Source organism: Biomphalaria glabrata, chromosome 2, assembly GCF_947242115.1.
Source record: "Biomphalaria glabrata chromosome 2, xgBioGlab47.1, whole genome shotgun sequence".
In the NCBI taxonomy this organism is placed as follows: Eukaryota; Metazoa; Mollusca; class Gastropoda; family Planorbidae; genus Biomphalaria; species Biomphalaria glabrata.
Genome location: NC_074712.1, coordinates 2,559,745 through 2,579,478, shown reverse-complemented (window position 1 = coordinate 2,579,478; position 19,734 = coordinate 2,559,745). Strand labels below are relative to the sequence as shown.

General features: G+C 37.4%; 1 protein-coding gene and 1 long non-coding RNA gene across 6 annotated transcripts in view; one reads left to right on the top strand and one right to left on the bottom strand.

Moving 5' to 3' along the window:
• The window catches only part of LOC129924426 (uncharacterized), a 35,537-nt gene extending 35,333 nt beyond the window's left edge, over positions 1 to 204 (bottom strand). For all 5 annotated transcript variants that reach the window (XR_008776370.1, XR_008776373.1, XR_008776372.1 and 2 more), the window contains exon 1: positions 104 to 204. This is a non-coding gene — a long non-coding RNA (uncharacterized LOC129924426). The remainder of the gene's footprint in view (positions 1 to 103) is intronic.
• LOC106052088 (protocadherin Fat 4-like) overlaps positions 1 to 19,734 on the top strand; it is a 301,505-nt gene that overhangs the window by 164,221 nt on the left and 117,550 nt on the right. The window lies entirely within an intron of this gene.

The following is a 19,734-nucleotide window of genomic DNA, read 5'->3' as shown; positions in this document are numbered from 1 at the left end:
TTTTATTTAACTTGTTACAATAATCATGACTATATGTACCTAACTCTAAATGCTAAATGACGGAAATGATTATTTTTTATGTAAAACATTTCAAAGCAATTACCAAAAGCCAAGAGGACAAAGAATATTCAAAATGTTATCTAATATTGAGCCCAAGGATATCCATGATGAAAAAGCTTAGTGAAAAGCACAAATGCTGAGGTTCCCTAAAAAAAAAAAAGAAAATTATGTTAACATTGATATTCACCATTACAAGCACTAATACAAAAGATAGAATTCAAATAAACATTTAAAAATTCGAATATTCATAATTTGCCTGTTGCTTTAGTATACATAAAAAATAAAACAATGAAATTGTAGTAAAAAAAAAAAAAGGTAAAACATTTAGATGAACTACTTGCCTTATAAGCTCAATAAACAGATGAATGTTAAAAGTATGTTGAAACAGGTCCAGAATTCTTGATGTCTAGAGAATCACAGGAATGGAATAGGCTTGACTTTAAAACTTTTGGATATGCTTGCTTGCTGTTCCCCAAAACTTGCAATTTTTTTCATCACCTACATCTCAGGAGAACTAAGCTACAACCAGCAACCTGAAAGTTGTAATATAAAATGTGTACAGGCCGATAAATCAAATACAAGTCTTAGAGAAGATTCTGGGATTTTTTTTTTGTCTAAACTTCATAATGGGATAATCCCCAATAGATCTAGCTCTCTAAATGTTAAAGTGAAGAAAACAAGTTTTATCATACAATTGAACAAATTACCATAAGGCTAAGAGATAACAGAAAACATGTATTCTTAAATTGTTAGGAAAATATTTAAAACATTTTTAATTAGCATGCAATTAAAATAAAAAACAATCAAAATATACAAATACAATGAAAAAAATATACTTGCTTTGATAGATCTGTAGTAAGAAACTGGTTCTTATTTAACATACATGAAAAGAAATGAATTAAATTAAAGTAGTTAAATGTAACATTGGAAAGGACCACTTGCCTTAAGAAAAATTTGGTACAAGCTTGCCACAATTCTGATTACATTGTGCTTTTTATTTCTCAGATGTCTCTTAGTCATAGTTCTCACAATCAGTATTCGTGCTCTATTTCTAGATCGCTCGGCTGAAAACTGCATTTGGAACTGAAAATGTTATAAAATATGAGGTTAGAATGTGGATAGAATGTTATGGCTGAAAAGAGAAAGAGTTTATTTTGAAGATACTGACTTTATTTTCAAATTAGTAAGTCTAAACCTGAGTTTACCTATCTGAATGAATGATACATGAATCATAATGAGGCTTTACTAATATGCATATATTTAAAAATAGTTAACAAAAACTGAAAACGGCATGCAGTAATAATACTAAAACAAAGTCAAAACTATACAATTGAAAGCTTACTTACTGTGCTGCTCTATATCTATATATACCAATTGCCTGCCTATTTTTAATTAAGCAAGCATCAAAAGAAACTTAAGTCTAAATTATAAAAATCATAGCATTTGAAGAAATACCTGTCTTAGAAAAAAGAAATGATCATTTAATTATGACTACTTTCCATCACAACACCCTCACCTGTTCCTTAGTCTGTTGGACTGTTGGGGCAACACACATGATCTGTTGACTATCCTCCTTCACTTCACTCACAAGGCTGTACACAATCTTGTTCTGAACATGTTTAATGTGATGTGAAGCTTGTGTTGAAGTTTTGGATGCTAACAAAAAAAAAAAGAGTTATTTCATTATTTTGAGATGCTGTTAAACTTTATACTATAATCCTCCTAAATCTATCTAGCACATCAAGCATAATGAAGTCAACCATTGTTATGCATATATTTTTAATTACAAAATGTTCTATGAAATCAGAAAATTATTCTTTTATTGTTATATAAACATTGAAAATATATGTTCAAATTGCATGCAAAAACAAAAAAAGAACAAAACTAAAACATAAAAAAAAAAATACATGCCTTGCTAGATCAGTAGTTCCACAGCTTATTTCCTGTTCTTAATTAGCATACATCAAAAGAAACAATGAAATTAAATTTAAAGTGCCTAAATTATATTGAATAGATTACTTGCCTTAAATAAAACTGTCACATAGCACTTTACACATTTTAACTTCTAACCAGTTCCTCACAAGTGATGGTTCTAATCATCTGATCACTAGACATTTATCTGAAAATGTTCCAAAATTTAATTATGATAATGAATACATAAAAAATGTGTCTATGAAATCAGAGTTGTTGAGTTTAAATCTTTTTGAGGATAAAATTTCAACTTAACTATTAAGACGGTTTTGTTTTTTTAAACTAGATCTAGATTAACTATATGAATCCAAAGGAGTAATTATCTAACATAATTATTCTTAAAATAATTTTAATTAAAAACATGCTCAACTTGCATGCAATAACACAAAAGATAAAGCAACAAACAAACAAAAAGAATGAAACATATAAAGATACTTGCTTTGCTGGATCAGTGGTTTCATAGCTTGCCCTTGCTTATTAAGTAAATTTTATGACAATAACAAATTCAAAATAGTTAAATTCTAGCTTTGTGAATGACTACTTGCCTTAAAGAATGCTGGCATCCTTGATACACCAATTGTTATTTCTTGTCTGTTTCTCAAAGGTAATAATTTCTAGCAATCTGTATGATGTTCCCTTTTTATATTACAAAGAAGAGATCTGTGTTTTGATCTGAAAAAAAAAAAATCTGCAAGGTTAAAAACTATTTATTACAACACTTCTGTTTAAGATATAATTGGTTGTAAAACTTGTTATATTTTTTTAAGCACTAGATCTAAGTTATATTTCTAGAATAACAAAGCAGCATCTTTAATATGAAGGTTATGGATTAGTGGTATTATCTTTAATACACAAAGGCTATGGATGAGTGATACCATCTAAAATACAAATATTATGGATGTGTGACACCATCTTTAATATGAAGGTTATGGATGAGTGACACCATCTTTAATACGTAGTTTATGGATGAGTAACACCATCTTTAATACAAATGGTATGGATATGTAGGCTTGCAGTATTTCACATGACTATGCAGACCAAGTTGTGCAAGGCATACTTAGCCACAAATGAACAACTTAAGATTTAAAATCTAAGCTAAATAACTAATAAGACTTGTCTTCGAGTCTGAAAATTAGTGAGGAATGCAGTATTTCCCATGGCTACACAGCCCCAGCTGTCACCTACATATTTTGCCACATCCAGGGCAAGCATAACCATTTATAAACTAGTAACTAGTGAAGGCAGCATTTTATTTTCTTAATAGTAAGGATTTACATTATCTTTTTTTTGTTTTACACATTTATCATTTAGATCTAGAATGTTGTAAGATCCAATCTAGATCTACAAGCCAATGAGCCTTACAAACAAACAAAAATATTTTCCAAGTTTTGCATAATCTCTGAGCTGGTTTAAGCACAAAAGCTGATTATTTAAACAGTAACAAAGCTTTCAAATGATTTCATTTTTGATAAGTTTTTCATAATTTGTGCCGACAGCTAGATCTATTTCTAGAATAATATCTAGATCTAGAGTCTTGCTGATTGATAATGATAGATCTAAATCTATAAATTAAATATAGAATAGATTATTCTACAATCTTTTAAATTTTAGTATTATAAATTATATTATATTTATATTATATTTATCTAGAAGAGACCATTTACTGGCTTTACTACTAAGACTTAGTTCATAATAATTAAAATGTTTATTTATAATAAACTGAAAATAAACTTAAAGTAACCAGCACATCTCTCTGTAGAGGTGAAGTGTAGATCTGGATCTACATAGATCTAGATCTTTATTCGTTAGAGATGTGTATAGATACGTAGATCTCTCTGATCAATTCTAATCTAGTCTAGATTCTAGACTTAGATTAAAGTTAGATCTATCATGTTATAAGATTTAATGAATCTTTGACACAAAAAATAAAGTTAGATCTAGAGAGATGAGTAGTCTATATGATATCATATCTTATTATTAAAATTATTAATCTATATCTCTAGGTGCCAAAGCAAATTATGATTATTGACTAGAGAGTAGTTACTAGATGTAGATAAAATATATGGTAAATAAGTAAATAGATCTTAGAAGACATTACAAACTGACCGAAGATAGCACGGGATGACACTGCAAGGCGAGATAGATAAAAGGAGCGTCGCGTTTGAATTCAGAGACAGACTGAGTTGTGATCACATCGCACGCCGGTGACCAATAGGCTGGTGTGTGCCAAAACTTGATTTTGGTCTAAAGATGACGGGATTGGTCAATTAATCAGAGGAGACATGTGACATTGCATATGCCTATCATGTAACATTCAGAACTAGAGTAGAACTATGCCTAGTGGCCTAGTAATAAATTAAATTTTAAAAATCTTTATCTAAATGTTTATATAGCCTACAATGTTTAGATTTTTTTTTCACACAAAACAAAAATCTAAATTCTACAAAAAAAAAAAAAAGGGGGGGGGGGTGTACACACTTTGACGTTTAGTTGCTATGAAACAATAGATCGTTTAAATTACGCTGACCCGTGACCCCTCAAGACACACACACATACACACAATCTACAAAAACCAGTGGTCTGCAAACTCGCCATCCAAAAGAGAGAAATATAAATAGTACAAAATTGAAGTTAAATCAAAGTTTTAGTAGCCCTAGAGCAGGGCCGGTCCTACTGATTGCGGGGCCCTATGAGAAACGGATTGCGCGGGGCCTATTTTGGGTTGTGATTAGGATAATAAGTGAAAATTTAGATTTTTCATTAGAAAATAAATTCGTCTTTGCATTTTATTCATACTTTACTAAATACAAAAGCACTGGCAAATTAACTTTAAGAGCCATCTACAGCGACACAGAAACAGAACAAACATTCCGATTTGCCTTTAAGATTTAGATCTATATTTGTATGCCAGTGACTATTAAAGTAAATTAAGAACTTCATGTTTTGGTTAAAAGTCGCCTTATTATTACATTTTCTTTAAATGAAAGCTGTCAATGCCTTTTTTTAAATTACTAGTTGGATTGGCATTTTCCATATTGTATGACTCCCAGAAATTCTGTCTGTTTTTAATGAGATTTTCATCAGTTTTCAGAACATTTTAATAATTTCAGGAGATTTTCATGACTTTTACGTATAGCCTATTTTACAATTTCAGGAGAATTGCAGAAACCCTTTATTATTAAGTTAAAATGTTTTATTTTAATAATTTACACCTAGAATTCGCGCGGGGCCTGTGAAAGTGCGGGGCCCACTGCGGCCGCATAGGTTGCAGTGGCCTTAGACCGGACATGCCCTAGAGATTTTAATTTGAAATAATTAGGATTTAAAAGTACAATCTCGCGCCTACCGGTAGCTTTGCTTAGGTTGGGGGCCTACATCAAATTAAACTTAGTATCATATATACCAGGGCAGGATCCACCTACTGGCAACACAAAAAATAACTTAGAGCCCCAAAACATTTTTAGCAGTGACATATCAGGACTTGTAAATGGCCGATATCTGAAATATAGCTTGGCCGGCTAGGGTTTAATTTGTATTGTTTTATTCTGTGCGCACTACGAGGCACATCCGAGCAACAGAAAGTCTTAATGCCTGTGTGCTGTTGTCAAAGACTGTGTTTACGTCATCTCTTAGCGTCATTGGCTACCGATAGACGATTGTTCAGCATGGCACAGAGACAGTGTGTAGTTTCTTGCTATTTGTGGTATTGTACCTTTGTTGCCCCTTTCAACAAGGAACGAGATCTACCTTTAAGGTGTGAGCTAGAGATTCGACCAGGGCTAGGTCCACTATTTTACTGAGTGATTCGCTAGGATGAAGCCGCTAGATATTGCCAAGGAGTGTTGAATCCCCACTTTCCCCAATAAATTTATTTTTGCATAAGAAAGTCAACAGTAAGCAATAAGCAATAAAAAAAAAAACTTATAATGATAATGTAAATGAAATTAACAATAGGTGCATGGTCGCGTGGTATGTGTTTTGAACTGTAGTCTCGGTAGTCTATTTGCATAATAGTTGCTTGTGTACTTATTACTTGTTTGAGTAATGAGTATTGGAATGACCGCATGCCGAAGGCGATCTTAATGGAGGATGACGTAACAGAGATCTCCCCCCCCCCCTCCCCGAGGCGCTATAAAGATCCAATGAAACAAATGAAGGAATACATTTGATAAGAGTAGCGCTATGAGCACAATCACTACATTTAGGGTCCCTCAGGACAGAAGGCTAAAAAGTAAAGTAGCAATAATTAGACCTACTTAACACTAGCTGTACCATAATTTACAAACACGAAAGGTCATCTGACGTCATAGAGACGTCCATATAGATTATTTATAGAAGTTCAACTCGTAAAGCGCTGATTATAAGTGTGTATGTGTTTCGTGTGTGAATGTTGTTTGTTTGTTGCATCTATATTGTTATTATTACAGTCGTTACGCTATGCTAGTGAAACAATTTCCATTTTATTGGACCAATACAAATTATCTTATCTGAAAACAAAACAAAATAAAAGACCCAAGGTTAAAGCACATTCCTCGTTCTATCTAGGACCAACTTGTACAAAGGCCCCTTCTTCCCTAGTGCTATTAGAGTACGGAATGGATTGCCTGAATCAGCCAGGAAAACAAAAGTCAGATACTAAATGACTGATTAACTAGCAGAACTAGATTCTCACAGGCCTTAATTATATTTTCTTTTGAAGTAACATCTGTAGTTCTATAGTGGCCTGATTGGCCACTTTAAATGCGACGTTCATCCTTAGTCACATAATCTTCGGAATTAAAGGCAAACGGATGGGTGTGTGTATAAAGTTTCTATGAAGCAAGCAGCTCGTGATCTCGTATGACGTAACCTTTTCTCACTGCTCGCTGCTACAACACATCTGACCAGAGATTGATGTGCTGTTAATGAAGCCCACTGTTGCAATAGGCCTACTCATCCATACTCGCCCCATCTCTTCATTTTGTGTCTGGGGAAAAAAAAAGAGGATGCGGGTCTGCAGCAACGAAATAAGAGACGGAAGTCGGTCTACACGACTGGTTTAAAGTCCCCGAGATAGCGGGCGCCTAGCTGGATCTCAAAGAGTTCAAGGTCAGGTCTAACACTTCGTTTATGAATAGCATGTTATAATGGGAAAATAATATAATGGAATATTATGTCAAAGTATGGCTGTCCACGAAAATTCATAACTATGGTGAGACTATTTCATGATGGCATGAAGGCTCGTGTCCAAGAAAGTGGAGAACCATCAGAGCCCTTTGAAGTATCAAAAAGGGTAAAACAAGGCTGTGTCCTAGCACCTACACTGTTCAGTATCATGTTCTCTGCTATGCCGACATATGCACAGATAGAGAAACAACGGGATAAATACAACATACAGATTTGATGGTGGCCTATTCAACCCGAGGCGGCTCAAAGCAAAATCAAAAACTAATTCAGCAGTAATCAGGGACTTGGAGGCGCGGTGGCTGAGCGGTAAAGCGCTTGACTCCCGAACCGAGGGTCCCGGGTTCGAATTCCGGTGAAGACTGGGATTTTCATTTCGGGTTCTTCGGGCGCCTCTGAGTCCACCCAGCTCTAAATGGGTACCTGACATTAGTTGGGAAAAAGTAAAGGCGGTTGGTCGTTGTGCTGGCCACATGACACCCTCGTTAACCGTAGGCCACATAAACAGATGACCTTTACATCATCTCCCCTATAGACCACAAGGTCTGAAAGGGGAACTTTACTTTAATCAAGGACTTGCTATTTGCTGACGACTGTGCCCTAAATGCCCGCTCTGAAAATGATCTGCAGAGCTTCGTCAGTGACTTCTCAAAAGCATGCTCAGACTTAGGCCTTACAATTAACACAAATACGACTGAAGTCTTATATTTACCTGCTCCTGGGAAAGCCTACTGGGATCCATGCATCAAGATAAATGGACATGATATAAACGCAGTGGATAGATTCACGTATCTTGGCAGCGGTATCTGGAAATTTAGGCCCCGGATATTTAGGCACCCGGATAATTAGGCAACCGGAAATTTAGGTACCGGATAATTGGGCACTTTTTGACAAGGCGGACAATTAGGCACCGGAAAATTAGGCACTCTTTAATTAGCGACGTTAATTTTGAAAGTAGTTTAAAAATATTAACGTATATTTTATCCTTAAGCTTTGGGCTATCGGTGACGTTATAAAAAAACAGCAACTAAAACGATTCTTATTGAATTTTCATGATATAAAAGAAAAGCTGACAAAACGAGGGGGAAAAAATGACAATCCTGAGAATGTGTGGAAAAAATGGCTCTGGATTAATAGTCATTATAAAATAAATACCTCACAGGATTCAGGGAAGGGGAGGTAGAGTTGATTCTCCTCTCATTGCTTCACCTCCTTAGCCCTTCCCCCTCTACGCACTCCCACTAAAAGGAGAGGATTTGTCGCGGGTAGATGTTGAACTAGGTCGTGAAAATGACGTAATGAGTCTCAAGGCTACACACTGGAGTACAGGGCAGGGTACAGCATTGTACATAACTGCTAAAATGGAAGTCTGGAGATAATTGTCTTCTTATAGTGGGAATGGGAATGAGCAGGAGGGATTTGCGCGCGTTACTTAAAGGAATTAAATATGTTGATAAACTAAAGTAGTATTCATATTTTATAATAGCATTAATATCTATTATCAACACTCCTTCTTTTATATTGTTAATGGGTAACCCCTTTAGGAAGATCTATTGTGTGAGTGTATAGGTGTGTTACGTCCTTCAAATGTGGAAATTAACTTTTATTGAATACATATGTAAATTTATGTAATATAATATTTATATAAATTGCAATGGAAATCGCAAAAGGGCTAGAAATTACGATAAAATATAATGTTTTGAAAATTAAAAAAAAAAGTTTATGGTAAAGACATGAGTTAAAAATTTAAATATAATTTTTTTTGGAATATTGGTCTCTTATAGACACTTATTCTGCTTATAGCAGATTGTTGATGTTCCAATTTAACCCCGCCTTCTCTATCATAAACCAAATATATTTTCTACAATTTTCGAGAAGGTATGATTCCCCCATTCCTTTTGTGTTCAGTACCATATACATTTTTTTTTCTTCCGACAAAAAAGTTTTCATACACACATTATTAAACACACACACACACATATGGTTAAAAAACAACAAAAAACACTGGTTTCCTTAACTTTCAACACTGCCCAATGAAATTTAACTATCTTTATTTCCCTTATATATATTATTAGTTTTATTACTGTTATTATTATTATGATGGTTTTAACAGAAATGTGTCTACCACAGTTTTTGGAAGGCCTCTAAAATATAATCCCCAGACTTCCATTTGAACACCTTTGTGTTTCCATACCCTTTAGTCCAGTGTGTGACCTTCAGAGTCACGACGTAACTTTTACGACCAAGTTTACATCTACCTGCGAGAAATCCTCTCATTAAGTGAGAGTGTGTGCGCACCCCCCCCCCGCCCATCCCATTTTAAAAGTACGACCCCTCCCTTTCACTCAAGCAGAGAGCAATTGCTATTATATTTATCGCCAACACTCCCCGACATAATAAAATTTTTTATAATACTTTTTAATTCTATGTATTTACATTAGTAACTAAATATTTACACAAATTGCATAATCGTCAATTTAAAAAAAAACAACTAACCAGTCAACCTTAGGGGTTGGTGATGGACGGAAGCAATGAGCGGAGAATCATCTCTACTTCCCCTCCCCTGAATGCTGTAATGTCTATATTATATAATGACTCATGGGTCATTTTTTTCCACACAATCTCATGATTGTCATTTTTCCCCATTTTGTCAGCCTTTCTTTAGCTAGAATCGTTATAGTTGCTATTTATTATAACGTCACCGATAGCCCAAGGATAAAATATACGTTAACATGTCTGGAACAGACAAGGTATCACCACAAATACAAAGCTAGGGATCTAACGAGCCGTCATCCTCCCTACATTGCTCTATGCCTCAGAAACATGGACAGTGTACAGAAAACATACAAAGAAACTAAACCACTTCCACATGACATGTCTAAGTAAAATACTAAATGTCAAATGGCAAGACAAAATACCAGATACTGAAGCCCTTCGAAGAGGGGTCTCCAAAGCATGCATACAATGCTGATGCAGTCCCAGCTGCGATGGGCAGGACACGTCTGCAGAATGGAAGACCACCGCATCCCTAAACGACTCTTGTATGGCCAACTAAGCGAAGGAAAGCGCTCGCAATGCGGTCAAAGAAAGCTTAAGGGACACCCTCAAATTTCTCTGAAGGCGTTCAGCATAGACCCAGCCACCTGGGAGAGAGAGTCACATTACAGAGCAACTGGCGCACAGGTTGCTGAGGAAAAGAGAACCACGCTGGCAGAAGAAAAACGCCAGAAAAGAAAAGCAAGGCCCACGACACTAGCCGGCGCCTTCGACATTGGTGTCACAGAGGTCACGCACTAGCTCCTACTGGAATAACCTGCGCAGTGTGCAGCCGAACATTCAGGGCTCACATTATTATTATAGCTTTTATATAGCGCTACTCATTTGTGGACCGGTTGCGGGGAGGGGGTATCTAGGAGTTGGTTTTCCGTGCTGCCTTTGGGCGCTCAGTAAACACAACTCTGCCCGAGTCGGGTGTCGAACCTCGAGCCCCCTTCTAGGTAGCCAAGCCAAGCCAAGCGCACTTGGCCTCTCGACCACGCTTCCCACTATGTAGATTATTAATAGACTTTTATGCTTTTGATGATTAACATGGAGGGGGGGGGTGGAGGGGGGGTAGGGAATCGGCGCCTACTAAAATATACTGCCTGTCTATTTGTACTTCTATATACGGACTATGCTATTTGTATATAAACTAGATTACTAGATTTAGACTATAATTATTGACAGAATCGTTATTAAATTAATAGATTTACGTAGGCGCCATTATCCCGTTGATGGTTAGAAAGGCTGCTTTTATCCAACCACCACTCCTGGACATGGGGCTCTTCACCCCTGTCCTGTCTGAGGCCTCCAGAGTGTCGAAGTCCGACAGCCATCAACAAATACAAGGCAGGACTATTACAGTAGGCCTACACACGCAAGTATCTTTTATCAATAAATTGTGAGAAGTCACCTTCCAGGAGCTTCTTGTAAACCAGAAGACCTCGGAAAATCTGTATAAGTTATAAAATGGTTTCGTTTTAATAATTTACACCTAGGATTAGAGTGGGTTCTATGACAGTGCGTGGCTCACTGCGGTCGCATAGGTTGCAGTGACCTAAGGCAGGCTCTGAAAAATATCGGCGTATGCTACTCACTATATAATAATAAGCTTTTTTTTTCTTTTTTACATAAATTAATTACCCTTTTTAACATCGTTTACCGTACTTTCAAAATACAGCAAGAGAAATAAATAAATAGAAATTGCTATATGACAAGCGTGAGAGACATAAAACGCTTGGGCTTGTGATAGCTACATATAAAGAGGCTCGGGGTTCTCAACATCGGACTCAAGAGTTGTGCTTACTGAGCAACTAAAAGCATTACTGAAAACATTTTCCCTGGATACCTCCCCCCCCCCCCAAGTGATCATGAAAACAGATTGGACCATAGTGCTCTGAGCATGCTATAAGCATGAAAAATGCTCTTTATGAATATAAAAACTATTTAAAATAATATATATGGAATCTGGTCTAGCAATTCATAAAAGCTATTTTTTAAAAAATCTCAATCCAGATCTTGTCCTATAAAATACAGACGTAGGTAATTCACAAAAAAAAAAAAATTTACTCAGAGATTGTAATAATTCATAATTCAGTGACAATGAAAAGTAACATCTATTTAGCACACACACAAAAATTGATTGCAATAAATCTTTAAAGAAAAAAAGAACTATTTTATTGTGGTCTAAATTATTGTGTCTAACATTAATACATCTGTACATAATGGGTGTTTCTCATTTTTAGTTGGCAGCACTTAATGATGCCAAAATTATTTTTGATAAACAAATCTGGATTTATTTTTGGCCAGGAAGAGACAACAAGGAATGTCGCGAAAAATAATTTTTGACGCTCACATTCATGATTACCCTATTGGTATACTATAGTCTATAGTATTTAATGCCTAGCCCTAGGTCGTAGGCCTGGGTCTACCCACTTTGACTTTATATAGTGATAATCATGTTAATCATCAAAAGCATAAAAGTCTATTAATTATTTATAATATTAAAATGCTGGATCTAGAAATATTTACTTACTTTAGAGTTTAAAGTACTCCTTTAATTGTACGTAGATCTAATCCTTCAAAGGTATTACCGCTGGCCATTTTTTCTTTCTAAGCCTAAGCCAGGCTAAGCCATCATCATCATCTTTTGGTAAGCGGAAAGCATCTAATCTATATACTAGATCTAGATAGATGTACATCTAGATCTAGCTAGATTCTAGATCTATATATATATATAAATCTAGAATATTCTAGAACCTTTACAAAACGAGACATTTGTTCACCATTGTAGATCTAGAGTTTTAATCCATGATGAATGTTTCGAAAAGTCTAAATCATATTTAGATGAAGATTCTAGTTGTTTCAAAAGAAATCTTTCTGTCTATGTATTTACAACAGTAACAACACAGTGGTTTCGCACACACGCATCATCAGCGACGCATAACCTTGGCCTCTGACGAGTGATGACGTAGGCCGCGCCTTGGTCAGAGCTCAGGCTTTCATATCGAAGGCGCCGCATTATCCCGTTGGTTGTTAGAAAAGCTTTTATCCAACAACCAGGCCTGGACAAGGGATTCCCCATCCCGAGTGGACAAGGGATTCCCCATCCCGAGTCCTGTCTGAGGACTCCCAGCGGTAGACAGCCATGTTGGTTGAATCACAGCCAACGTGATATGGTCACGGAGGTCACGGTTGAATGGGCTGAACCGGGCTGTGCCGCGTACACAGCGCACCGTCCCCGTGTCCAGCAACAGACATTTATACTGTTACGTAGTGTCCAGTTGGGTTCGAACAGTTCCGTCTTTTAGTCTTACATTTCATCCCGCGCCACAGACGTCTGACAGTCTACCATTTCGACTATGACGCAATCTCCTCGTCTGCTTTAGATTTTTTTTTTTGGTAGCGCTGACATGGGGCATGGTGGGGGGAGGAAGGGTAAGTCACGGAGAGTTCCTAAAGCTTGTCTTTCCTGAGCTGGTCCTTCGCGATCAGAGCAGTATTCGGCTCAGTGCAAAACTTTCATCGTAATGTAATGTAGTAGACCACAACGACTCGCAATCTCTATGACTGGTCTTCCGTGCAATAAGTTAATGGTCTTAGCCTATCACCCCTTTCCCAAAATAAACTATTCCAGATCAAATCTTGGCCTTTTTTTATCAAAACAAAACTAATAGTTTATTGCCTACTATAACTGATTGACAACACTACCTACAATCATGGATCGGTACATTACCTAATAGTCAAATTACTCACAATCATTGATTAGTACACATATATAAATTGTGTGCCGATTATTATTATTTTTAAAACCATTTTAAAGCCATTTATTATAAACTTGGTATCTTCTCCCTGTGTTGGATGTTCTACCTCCCTCACCGTGACCTCCGCCCCCCCCCCCCCAGCGACGTCACTAAAACTTGACACTCAGACAACAAGAGTTGTCTCCTTGGATGTGCAGACGTGTGATGATCTTATTCATTTCCCTAATAGCACTAGCACAAGGTCAAGGTTATTAATGCATCTCTTTGCATACGTAATGTTGCTTTGCAAGAGACATGGAATCTTTCCAACCCAATAATATTACGATACCGGTACTAGAACATTTTAAAAATGTAAAAAATTTAAATAGATCTAGATCTTTATTCCCCGTTGATTTAAAAAAGAAAAGAAGAGTAAATCTATTTCTATCATGTAGCCTATTTTCATAACAATTAGATCTAGATCTGTAATCCCCCACCCCCCTTTTTTCCAAGTCTTATTTCTAGATCTAAATCTAGGTCCATAGCTTTAATTAGCACACTCTTCGCTAGCTATTTTTGTAAGATTTTTGATACCCATATCTTCCTATCTTATATATTACAGACGTTACTTCAAAAAAAAAAAAGATAATATATAAAATCCTACGCATTTCATGTGTCCATCTAGTACCGAGCGTCTGCAGTCAGCCCCGCAACGACATACGGAGGTCACGGTTATACAGCCCAGAAGTGCTTCTACACAGCCATCGCGTGTGTCCATTAGCGCACGAGTTTCTCGTCAAAATAATGTCACCATTGGCAGACTGCACTGGGTCGGAAATAACGAAAGTAATTCAAGACTATTATAGTCCTTCTGACCACTGTAAAAAAATAAAAAATAAAAAAAAATATGACAATACCAAAGTGTCCTCAGTGCTTGCAAAGTCCTTCCTTCAAGGAACAGTTCCAGGAAAAAGAGGCAGAGAAAGCGATTAGAAAACAACATTAAAAAATGGACGGGCCTGTTCTTCATTCACAGCGAGGACAGAGAGGAATGGAGGAAGACGGTTGACCGATCATGAGTGGTGCCCCAACGGGCTAACAGACCAAGGGAGGTCAATAAAGTCGTCACGACAAATGGTGCACAGACAGCTGGTTCAATGACACCGAGTTAATTTCATTTTCCCTGGCCCTAAGGTGGCGCCTCGGTAGAAATTTCAGTGGAAGCAGAGAGGCCAGGGGTTCTCAACATGTGGGTCGCGACCCCCTTGGGGGTCGATTGACGATTGGCCAGGGGTCGCCTAAGACCATCGAAAATGTGGATTGTCTATTCTTCTATTGCTGTATGTGTGTGTTGGAGGGGGGGGGTCGCGGCAGAGTGGCGGATTGTAAAAAGGGGTCGCCGAGTTTAAAAGGTTGAGAACCGCTGAGATAGGCTAATAGCGGGTAGCGAACCTCACTTCTGTCCTTTTATCGTAGTTGTTTTTTTTTTTTTGTTGTTTTTAAAATGTTTTTTTTTTTACTCTCCAGGTTGAGAATGAGGTACACCTGACCCCCCCCCCCCCCAGTCCCAGTCCAAAAATCCGACACTCCGTTCGACAAAGGGGGCCGTCATCAGAGACCCGTGGCTGGAGTGGCGGTCCTTTGTGACTGGTACAAAACTAGAATAGGAAGATATTCCCCGTGGTCTGCGCTGCCGCTTGTAGCTAGTGGGGGTCTGTGCAACTTATCTGGAGCTCCAGGGTCACACCTGTCGGTCAACTAATTGACTAATGTTAACTTTGAAGAAGATTAAATGACACAGCCATAATTAGTTCACCGGACAAGGAGTTTATCGACAAACGGCTCACGTGGCAAGTGACGCGAAAAGTATACCAGGTGGAACGATGAGAGAGAGAAAGAGAGAGTGGGAAAGAGAGAGAAATAGATAGAGATGGAGAACGAGAGACAGTGGGAAAGAGAAAGAGAGAGAGATGGAGAACGAGAGACAGTGGGAACGAGAGAGGAAAAGAGAAAGAGAGACAGTGGGAAAGAGAGAGGAAAAGAGAAAGAGAAAGAGAGACAGTGGGAACGAGAGAGGAAAAGAGAAAGAGAGATAATGGGAACGAGAGAGGAAAAGAGAAAGAGAGACAGTGGGATCGAGAGAGGAAAAGAGAAAGAGAAAGAGAGACAGTGGGAAAGAGAGAGGAAAAGAGAAAGAGAGACAGTGGGATCGAGAGAGGAAAAGAGAAAGAGAGACAGTGGGAACGAGAGAGGAAAAGAGAAAGAGAGATAGTGGGAACGAGAGAGGAAAAGAGAAAGAGAGATAATGGGAACGAGAGAGGAAAAGAGAAAGAGAGATAATGGGAACGAGAGAGGAAAAGAGAAAGAGAGACAGTGGGATCGAGAGAGGAAAAGAGAAAGAGAAAGAGAGACAGTGGGAACGAGAGAGGAAAAGAGAAAGAGAGACAGTGGGATCGAGAGAGGAAAAGAGAAAGAGAAAGAGAGACAGTGGGAACGAGAGAGGAAAAGAGAAAGAGAAAGAGAGACAGTGGGAACGAGAGAGGAAAAGAGAAAGAGAGACAGTGGGATCGAGAGAGGAAAAGAGAAAGAGAGACAGTGGGAACGAGAGAGGAAAAGAGAAAGAGAGATAATGGGAACGAGAGAGGAAAAGAGAAAGAGAGACAGTGGGATCGAGAGAGGAAAAGAGAAAGAGAAAGAGAGACAGTGGGAACGAGAGAGGAAAAGAGAAAGAGAGATAGTGGGAACGAGAGAGGAAAAGAGAAAGAGAGACAGTGGGAACGAGAGAGGAAAAGAGAAAGAGAACGAGAGACAGTGGGAAAGAGAAAGAGAGAGAGATGGAGAACGAGAGACAGTGGGAAAGAGAAAGAGAGAGATGGAGAAAGAGAGACAATGGGAACGAGAGAGGAAAAGAGAGAGAGAAAGCGAGACAGTGGGAAAGAGAGATGGTGAAAGAGAGACAGTGGGAACGAGAGAAGAAAAGAGAAAGTGGCTCAAATGACAAATGGACCTAAAAAGCTTACCAGGTGATGACAACGACGAGAGAAAGAGATAGCAGGAAAGAAAGATGGAGAAAGAGAGAGTGGGAAAAGAGAGAAAGAGATAGAGAGAATAAGAAAGAGATTAAGACTTGAAAAAGAGAAAATGAGAAAAAGATCAAATAGAGAGGGAAAGGCCTCCTGTAAAACTCCTTTAATTGCAAAATATACGAAAAAGTCCTTGAAATCTAAAATCTTTGAAATCTCCTGAAAACTCATTAAAAAATCTCATGAAAAATCATTTAAAAATCTCCTGTAAAATTGACAAAATTGTCATTTCGAAGTGTCAATACACTAAATGCATATTCCGAGGTATCTACAGCGCAATTAGCTAAAAAAAAAAAATCTGCTATTCACCGCAATTAATTAATGGAGTCCAGCAACTAGTAGAATATGGTTGCTTTAGCTTTTGAATAGGAGGGGAAGAATAACCAAATAAAAAACCAGTTTGGCTACGCTCGTGAAATTTGGTGACTGTAGTTTGCTTAAGTTGGCTGCATTGGTGCAGTAAGTAAAGTTTACCTTTCAGACAATGAGGTCTGAGGCAAATAATGGTTTGAACCCACCCACCCCCTTTCCCGGCTACGCCTATGTGTCAGATTATAGGTGTAAGTCTAATTCTCTTCAAAATATTACTTATTGATTACAGACGTATCTTCAAAAAAAAAAAAAAGTTACGTCCTACGCATTTAATGTGTCAATCTAGTCATGCGTGTTGATCTGTGACTTAAAATATGCTAAGTCATTGATTTCCTGGCTGACTCAGGCAACCCATTCCATTAAAAGATAAGAGAGTGCAGAACGGTTAGAGTGGCACTTACTAGTACATTCTCAAAAAAAAACGCGAATTGTATATGAATATATCATGACCCATTATTTCAAATATAAATATAAATCTTTCATTAAATATCGGATGTGACTATATAAATTCACCTGCTCCAACTATCCAGGCATTACACTTCTGTCAGTAGCAGGAAAGATCTTTGCTCGACCGACTAACCCACTCTTTAGTGGACGAGGTGTTATCTGACAGCCAATGTGGTTTCAGAGCCGGTAGAGCTACATCTGACATGATATTTGTTCTGCGACAATTACAAGAAAAATGCAAAGAGCAGAACTTAAACCTATACGCTGCCTTTGTGGACCTCACCAAGCCTTTCGACACGGTCAGTCGCGATGGTTTGTGGAGGATTTTGGCCAGGCTGGGATGCCCACCTACGTTCCTATCCATTCTCAAGCTGTTTCACGTGGGACAAAAAAGGCCAGATCAGACACAATGATCACTTCCCATATGGATCTGAGACATGGACACTATACAGAAAAGCAACTAAGACTACTTGAGCGCTTTCCCCAAAGATGCTTGCGCTCCATCTTAGACATACGGTGGCAAGACCGCACTACAAACAGCGATGTCCTTCCGAACGCCGGTATGGACAGTATAGAGGGACTTCTTATGGTCCGACAGTTACGCTGGGCAGGGCACGTTCACAGCAGGAGGAGGGGTAGAGTGAATGCTAAATCGTAATCTTATAACACTAGAGAACATTGCGGCAACTCAGAAAAAAAAAACGAAATTTTCGCGCCTTTAACCTAAAAGCATTTTAAAGTGGTGCTTAGAAACAATACACTTGCCACCAGCTTTACGTCAACAACATGTACAAACATTTTACAAACAAACAAGCGAAATCGTTGGAATTTTAAAAACATTGAAACTGTATATTTATTTTATGCTTGACTAACCATGCCGTTAAACGCGCTAGGGAAAAAAAAACTAGGGTGGCGCAAATGAATTGATCAAAACCATTAAATATTGACAAATCCGATTCCCACTTAATACAGAAATTACACCACTATGTGGCTCACAACCCCTTTCCTAATGATGCATAGAAGCTTTTGGCAAAAAAGGTTTAACGTTTTATAATTCTGCTACTTTCAATTGCAAATATTTACTCCCATAATCCATAACTTCTACCAGCATCTTACTTTAAAAAATTCAGACTTGCTAAATAGTTGTTAAATGCATCATTTTTTTTTTGATAATCAAAGTTATTGATATCACATAACCAGAAAACAGGAATGTGCATTTCAACCCTGACCGCATGTTGCAAAGTTTTACAAATTTTAATTAAACCTTTTAGTTAGTAACTAAAAAAAAAAAGTAATGAAACTACCATTTTAACAAAACCTTTTATTTCTAGTTAAACAATGGCCTAAACTAATTTTTTTAGTTAAACTAATAGTTTCTAACTTTTTAGTTAACTTTTGCCCATCACAATGGACCTCATTCACCAACCGTAAACAAACATTTAGCCACGTGGTTCTCTATCTCTTCTATATAATTTACGATCTCATGTTTAATTCATGATGGCCAGGGGCGGACTGGCTATATGGGCATTTGGGCAAAAGCCCGGTGGGCCGGTACCCTAATGGGCCGGTAGGGCCACCGAAATGGCCTGATCGAAGTCACTATGGCACATATCAAGTTGTTAAAGGTTTTATAATATCCTTATTATGTTATTATTATTATTTTTATAAAAAGCCCTCTGAGCGTCGTGTTTAAAAAAAAAATCTTTCACAGACATTGCAGTGTAATACTATTTGAATCAAACACATTTTCCGAAAATAAAATGTAGAATGTAGACAGTGCTACTAGTAGGCTTCATCTTTTTACAGCCTACATAATTGCTGATTTAATAAAACGCTATATTGCTTATTAAGATATAATAGAGTTCACTGTATGCATGCATATCGATACTTAACAATGATTTTTAAGGACCGATACACCTAAACATTGGATGCCCATCACATGATAGAGAATTTGTGGGCCGGATTTTATAGAAATGCCCGGGTCGATTTTGACACCAAGTCCGCCCCTGATGATGGCTGTCTCGTGACAGTTTTTTTTTTCGTTGTTTTATCAATATGATCACGTGACTAAATGTTGTTTGTTTACGATTGGTGAATGAGATCCATTAGGATGTCAAAACAACACTGCTGTTTAAGTTACAACTCCATTTTTATTGACATGACAAGAAAGTGAAACAAACTAACAGGAGACTTTTAATACACACTAATAACAGACTTGAGAAAAACATGCGAGCACGTGAACATACTGACCAGTAGGACAAGGGAGACAACAGGTAAACACACACACACCATACATACATATAAATACACATAAATGTAACAAGCCTGCCCCATGTCTTCCCTTTGTCTTTAGCGAG